This window comes from Saccopteryx leptura, chromosome 2, assembly GCF_036850995.1.
Source record: "Saccopteryx leptura isolate mSacLep1 chromosome 2, mSacLep1_pri_phased_curated, whole genome shotgun sequence".
In the NCBI taxonomy this organism is placed as follows: Eukaryota; Metazoa; Chordata; class Mammalia; order Chiroptera; family Emballonuridae; genus Saccopteryx; species Saccopteryx leptura.
In genome coordinates, this window is record NC_089504.1 from 98,357,032 (window position 1) to 98,365,204 (window position 8,173).

Sequence of the window (8,173 nt, forward strand, 5' to 3'; positions counted from 1 at the left end):
ATAAGAGTGGACAACCCTGTCTTATTTCTGATTTAAGAGGGAAAGTCCTCAGATTTATGCCATTTAATATGATGTTGGCTGATGTTTTATCATGTATGACCTTCATCATGTTGAAATATTTTCCTTTTATACCCATTTTGTTGAGTGTCTTAAACATAAAGTTGTGTTGTATTTTATTGAATGTCTTTTCTGCATCTATTGATAAAATCATGTAGTTTTTGTTATTTGTTTTGTTGATATGGTATATTACGTTAACCGTTTTACATTATGATTAACCATCTTTGAGATTCTGGGATGAATCCCATTTGATCATGATGTATGATTTTTTTAATATGTTGTATTCAATTTTCTAGTATTTTGTTTAGTATTTTAGCATCTGTATTCATTAGAGATACTGGTCTGTAGTTTTCTTTTTTTGTGCCGTCCTTGCCAGGTTTCGGTATGAGGGTTATGTTGGCCTCATGAAATGTGTTTGGAAGTATTGCTTCTTCAATTTTTTGGAAGACTGAGTAGAATAGGAACCAAGTCTTCTTTGAATGTTTGATAGAATTCACTAGTATAACCCTCTGGGCCTGGACTTTTATTTTTGGGAAGGTTTTTAATAGTTTTTTCTATTTCCTCCCTGCTAATTGGTCTGTTTAGGCTTTTTGCTTCTCATGACTCAGTCTAGGAAGGTTGTATTGTTCTGGAATTTATCCATTTTTTTCTAGATTGTTGAATTTGGTGGCATATAGTTTTTTGTAGTATTCTATCATAATTCTTTTTATATCTATGATGTCTGTGGTGATTTCTCCTCTTTCATTTTGGATTTTGTTTATATGAGTCCTTTCTCTTTTTTCGTTGGTGTGTCTTGCCAAGGGTTTGTCAATTTTTTTGATCGTTTCAAAGAACTAGCTCCTTGTTTTAATTAATTTTTTCTATAGTTTTTCTGTTCTCTATTTCATTTATTTCTGCTCTGATTTTTATTTCTTTCTTCGGCTGGTTTTGGATTGTCTTTGTTCTTCTTTTTCTAGTTCCTTAATGTGTGAAGTTAAGTGGTTCACTTGGGTTCTCTCTTGTTTGTTCATATAGGCCTGAAGTGATATGAACTTCCCTCTTATTACTGCTTTTGCTGCATCTCAGAGATTCTTATATGTCGTATTGTCATTTTCATTTGTCTGTATATATCTTTTGATGTCTGTGCTTATTTCTTCTTTGACCCTTTCATTTTTTAAAAGTGTGTTGTTTAGTTTCCACATTTTTGTGGGATTTTTTTCCTCTTTTTTGCAGTTGAATTCTAGTTTCAAGGCTTTATGATCAGAAAATATGCTTGGTACAATTTCGATTTTTCTGAATTTGCTGATGTTATTTTTGTGGCCCAACATATGGTCAATTCTTGAGAATGTTCCATGTACACTAGAGAAAAATGTATACTCTGTCGCTTTGGGATAAAGTGTCCTGTAGATGTTTGTCATATCTAGGTGCTCTAGTGTTTTGTTGAAGGCCAATATATCTTTATTAATTTTCTGTTTGGATGAACGATCTAGAGCCATCAGCGGTGTATTGAGGTCTCCAAGTATGATTGTATTTTTGTCAGTTTTTGTTTTTAGGTCAGTAAGTAGCTGTCTTATATATATATATTTTTTGGTGCTCCTTGGTTTGGTGCATATATATTAAGAATTGTTATGTCTTCTTGATTCAGTGTCCCCTTAATCATTATGAAATGACTTTTTTTGTCTCTGAGTACTTTTATGTCTCTTAGTCAGCATTATTAGATATGAGTATTGCTACACCCGCTTTTCTTTGGATGTTATTTGCTTGCAGTATTGTTATCCAGCCTTTCACTTTGAATTTGGGTTTTGATTTTTTTTTTCAGTTATTTGTATAATTTTTTTAAATTAAATTTAATGCAGTGACATTGATAAATCAGGGTACATATGTTGAGAGAAAACATCTCCAGTTTATTTTGACATTTGATTGTGCTGTATACCCCTCCCCCAAAGTCAAATTGTCTTCTGTCACCTTCTATCTGGTTTTCTTTGTGCCCCTCCCCTCTCCCACCCCCTCTCTCCTTCCGCGCTCCCTCCCACCTCTCCACAACCCCACCAACCTGTTGCCATCACATTCTTGTTCATGTCTCTGAGTCTCATTTTTATGTCCCATATATGTATAGATTCATATAGTTCTTAGTTTTTTCTGATTTCCTTATTTCACTACGTAAAATGTTACCAAGGTCCATCCATGTTATTGTAAATGATCCGATGTCATCATTTCTTATGGCTGAGTAGTATTCCATAGTATATATGTACTAAAGCTTTTTAATCCACTTGTCCTCTGACGGACACTTGGGCTGTTTCCAGATCTTCGCTATTGTGAAAAATACTGCCACAAACAGGGGTATGCATTTCTCCTTTTCGAGCCATTTTATGGTGTTCTTGGGGTATATTCCTAAAGGTAGGAGAGCTGGGTCAAAAGGCAGTTTGATTTTCAGTTTCTTGAGGAATTTCCATACTGTTTTCTACAGTGGCTGCACCAGTCTGCATTCTCATCAGCAGTGCAGGAGGGTTCCCTTTTCTCCACATCCTCACCAGCACTTATTCTGTGTTGTTTTGTTGATGAGCGCCATTCTGGCTGGTGTGAAGTGGTATCTCATTGTGGTTTTAATTTGCATTTCTCTAATGAATAGTGATGTTGAGCATTTTTTCATATGCCTATTGGCCATCTGTATATCCTCTTTGGAGAAGTGTCTACTCATTTCTTTTTCCCATTTTTTTATTGGATTGTTTGTCTTCCTGGTGTTGAGATGTACAAGTTCTTTATAAATTTTGGTTATTAACCCCTTATCAAACCGACTGTCAAATATGTTCTCCCATTGTGTAATTTGTCTTTTTATTCTGTTCTTATTGTCTTTAGCTGTGCAAAATCTTTTTAGTTTGATATAGTCCCATTCGTTTATCCTGTCTTTTATTTCCCTTGCCCTTGGAGATAAATTAGCAAATATATCATTGCGAGAGATGTAGGAGAGCCTACTGCCTATGTTTTCTTCTAAGATGCTTATGGTTTCACAGCCTACATTTAAGTCTTTTATCCATTTTGAGTTTATTTTTGTGAATGGTGTAAGCTGGTGATCTAGTTTCATTTTTCTGCAGGTAGCTCTTCAATTTTCCCAACACCATTTGTTAAAGAGGCTGTCTTTACTCCAATGTATGCTCTTACCTCCTTTGGAAAATATCAGTTGTCCATAGAGCTGTGGGTTTATTTCTGGGTTCTCTGTTCTGTTCCATTGATCTATATGCCTGTTATCATGCCAGTACCAGGCTGTTTTGAGTACAATGGCCTTGTAGTATACCTTGATATCAGGAAGTGTGATACCTCCCCCTTATTCTTCTTTTTTATGATTGCTGAGGCTATTTGTGTTCTTTTTTGGTTCCATATAAATTTTCAAAATATGTGATCTATATCTTTGAATTATGTCATTGGTATTTTAATTGGTATTGCATTGAATTTATAGATTGCTTTGGGTAATATAGACATTTTAATGATGTTTATTCTTCCTAACCATGAACACGGTATATGCTTCCACTTGTTTGTATCTTCCTTGATTTCTTTTATTGATGCTTTGTAATTTTCTGAGTATAAGTCTTTAATCTCCTTGGTTAAGTTTACTCCTAGGTCCTTTATTTTTTTGTTATAATAGTGAAGGGGATTGTTTCCTTAATTTCTTTTTCTGATTGTTTATTGTTGGCATATAAAAATGCCTCTGATTTCTGAATATTGATTTTATATCCTGCCACTTTGCTGATTTCATTTATCAGGTCCAGTAGTATTTTGACTGAGACTTTAGGGTTTTTTATATACAATATCATATCATCTGCAAATAATGATAGTTTTACTTCTTCTTTTCCAACTTTAATGCCTTTTATTTCATCTTGTCTGATTGCTGTGGCTAGGACTTCCAGGACTATGTTAAATAAGAATGGTGAGAGGGGGAACCCCTGCCTTGTTCCTGATCTTAAGGGTATTGCTTTTAATTTTTGCCCGTTGAGTATAATGTTGGCTGTGGGTTTGTCATAGATGGCTTTTATCATGTTGAGGTTTGTACCCTGTATTCCCACTTTGCTGAGAGTTTTGATCAGGAATGGGTGCTGGATATTATCAATGCTTTTTCTGCATCTATTGAAATTATCATATGGTTTTTCTCCTTTTTTTTTATGTGATGAATCACATTAATTGATTTGCGAATATTGTACTATCCTTGCCTCCCCAGAATAAATACCATTTGATCATGGTGTATGATTTTTTTCATATATTTTTGGATCCGGTTTGCTAATATTTTGTTGAGAATTTTGCATCTATATTCATTAGGGATATTGGCCTATAACTTTCTTTCTTTGTGTTGTCTTTGCCTGGTTTTGGAATCAGAATTATGCTCGCCCTATAAAAGGAACTTGGAAGTCTTCCTTCCTCTTGAATTTTTTGAAATAGTTTGAGAAGGATAGGAGTTAGTTCTTCTTTGAATATTTGGTAGAGTTCAGTTGTGAAGCCATCAGGCCCAGGACTTTTCTTTGTTGGGAGTTTTTTGATGTGTTTCGATCTTATTTGGTGTAATCAGTCTGTTTAGGTTTTCTGATTCTTCCACATTAATTTTTGGAAGATTGCATGTTTCAAGGAATTTGTCCATTTCATCTAGGTTGTCTAGTTTTTTGGCATACAGTTCTTCATAGTATTTTCTTTTTTTTTTATTTTTTGTATTCTATTTTTTTGAAGCTGGAAACGGGGAAAGACAGTCAGACAGACTCCCGCATGCGCCCTACCAGGATCCACCTGGCATGTCCACCAGGATGCAACGCTCTGCCCAACAGGGGGCGATGGTCTGTCCCTCCAGCCATCGCTCTGTTGTGACCAGAGCCACTCTAGCTCCTAGGGCAGTGGCCAAGGAGCCATCTCCAGCACCCGGACAATCCCTTCTCCAATGGATCTTCAGCTGCGGGAGGGGATGAGAGAGACAGAGAGGAAGGAGAGGGGGAGGGGTGGAGAAGCTGATGGGCACTTCTCTTGTGTGTCCTGGCCAGGAATCAAACCCGGGACTTCTGCATGCCAGGCCAACTCTCTATCACTGAGCCAACTGGCCAGGGCTTCATAGTATTTTCTTACAATATTTTGTATTTCTGTTGTGTCAGTTGTTATTTCTCCACTCTCATTTCTAATTTTATTTATTTGAGTCCTCTCTCCTTTTTCTTGGTGAGTCCAGTTAAAGGTTCACCAATCTTGTTTACCTTTTCAAAGAACCAACTCCTAGTTTCATTGATCCTCTGTATTGTTTCTTTAGCCTCTATGTCATTTATTTCTGCTGTCATCTTTATTATTTCTTTCCATCTACAACATTTGGGCTTTTCTTGCTGTTCTTTTCCTAGTTCTTTTAGATGCAGGGTTAAGTTGTTTATTTGAAGTTTTTCTAGCTTCTTAAAGTGTGCCTGTAGTGCTATGAACTTCCCTCTAAGTACTGCTTTTGCTGTGTCCCATAAATTTTGAGTTGTTCTATGCTCATTGTCATTTGTTTTTAGAATTTTTTTATTTCTTCTTTGATCTCATTCTTAATCCATTCGTTATTTAACAACCTGCTATTTTGTTTCCATGTATTTGAGAATTTTTGAGCTTTTTTGTTGTGGTTGATTTCTAGTTTCATGCCGTTGTGATTGGAGAAAGTGTTTGATATGATTTCTATCTTCTTAAATTTGTTGAGACCACTTTTGTGCCCTAACATGTGGTCTGCCCTAGAGAATGTACCATGAGCCCTTGAAAAGAATGTATATTCTGCTGCTTTAGGGTGAAAACTTTTAAAAATATCTATTAAGTAGAGTTGATCTAGTGTGTCCAATAAGTCTGCCATTTCTTTGTTAATTTTTATTCTTGAGGATCTATCTAGTGATGTTAGTGGGGTATTGAAAACCCCTACTATTATAATATTGCTGTTGATCTCACCCCTTAAACCCATCAAAGTCTGCTTTATATATTTGGGTGCTCCTATATTAGGTGCATAGATATTTAAAATAGTTATATCTTCCTGTTGGATCACTCCCTTTATCATTATGTAGTGGCCTTCTTTATCTCTTACTATATCCTTTGTTTTAATGTCCAATTTGTCTGATATAAGTATTGCTACCCCAGCTTTTTTTTCATTTCCATTTGCACGAAATGTTTTTTTCCATGCTTTTACCTTCAATCTATATGTATCTTTTGTTCTAAGGTGTGTCTCTTGTAGACAGCATATGTATGGGTTCTGTTTTCTTATCCACGCAGCTACCCTATGTCTTTTGATTGGATCATTTAATCCATTTACATTTATGGTTATTATTGATATGTAGTTGTTTATTGCCATTTTATTTTTTAAAGCTGTATTCTTTTTTTGCTACATTCTTTTCCCTCTTTGATCTGTTTAAAACAGGCCAATTAACATTTACTGCAGCATTGGTTTGTTTGTAATGAATTCCTTGAATTGTTTTTTGTCTGGGAAGCTTTTTATTTCTCTTTCAATTTTAAATGATAGCCTTGCTGCATAAAGTAGTCTTGGTTGTAGGGTCTTGTTCTGCTTTACTTTGAATATTTCTTGTCATTCCCTTCTGGCCTCAAGTGTTTCTGTTGAGAAGTCAGATGTTATCCTTATGGGCTCTCCTTTCTAGGTGATAGCTTTTTTTTTTCTCATGCAGCTTTTAATATTTCCTCTTTATCGCTTAGCTTTGGTATTTTAATTATGATGTGTCTTGGTGTAAGTTTCTTTGGGTTTCTCTTTAATGCGGTCCTCTGTGCTTACTGAGATTGTGAGCAGTTCTCCTACCTTCATTGAGGGAAGTTTTCACCTACGATGTGCTTGAACAAAGTCTCTATCCCTTGTTCTTGTTCTTTTTCTTCATGAACCCCTATGATGCAGATGTTATTTCTCTTCATGTTTCACAGAGCTCTCTAAGAGTTTCCTCAGACTTTTTGAGTCTCTTTTTTTTTTTCTTGTCTGCTTTCATGCCTTCATTGCAGATGTCCTCCAATTCGCTGATTCGATCCTCAGCTCTATTTATTCTGTTTTTAATTCCTTCCATTGTGGTCTTTATTTCTGATATTGTATTTGTCATCTCTGACTGATTCTTTATTATTCTTGCTATTTCTTTATTTAGGTGTTCATAATGACCATCCATTGTTGTTCTACGATCCCAAAGCTTCCTTACAATCATTATTTTGAACTCCATATCTGGAAGTTTGATTATTTCCATATCACTCAGTTCATCTCCTGAAGGTTTCTCATGTGGTTTCATTTGGATTGCACTTTTTTGTCTTCTCATTGTCTGTGTTTGGGTGTTTTGTTTGTAGAGTTGGTAGAGTTTAGGCTTTGTGTTGTCTGCCTTCAGTTTTCAGTTGTGTTATTTCTAGGTCTTCTTGGGTTGGTATCAGCTATTATTTGTAACCCACTTTTGGATTTGGGCAGCTTTGAATTCTTGAATTGTTTGTTTTCTTAACAGGTGATAGTCTTGTTTACTGATCTCAGCAGGGGGCTTCCTTGAAACTGTATCCAGGAATGCAATGGGTATAACCTGAGACTCTGAAGGCCTCTTCCACCAACTAATCTCTTTGGGTACAGGGTGTTTTCTTAGCTTCAGTAGGAGGAGGTGTATCTCAGATCTCCATGGAGACCTGAGTTACTGCCCCTCCTCCCCACTTTTTGTTTTCAGCTGTGTCTTGTTGCACTGGTTGGAGCTGGGGAGATGTCTGTAGATCTCTGATCCGGAAGCAATTCAGTACCGTTTTGTGGAAGGGTCAGTCCCTCCCCCAGCTATGGCTGCATCCAGCAAGGATGAGTCAGCTTTTTTAGGTCATCTCCTGCATTCCTTAGCCCCTCACAGTCTGTCCCTCTCACTCTCCTTTCCACTTTGGAGATAAGCTGTTCTTTTCAACACACCTCGCTCCCTGGTCACCAGGCAAGTGGCTGTGAGCAGTATTTTCTGCTCTTTTCCCTGGAGTGAGATCCCCTTTGGGCTCTCAGCCTCACCTGTCCCTTTGTTCCTGTAAACAGGGGAGATTCAGGTGCTGCCTACCAGGTTTGTTGTGGCTTCTTCTTTGCTCCTTGGTTTTTGAGAGCTGTTCTTGTAGTCCAGAGTTGGTTTTTCACTCTGATATTTCCATTATTGATTTGTATTCCAGTGTGGTG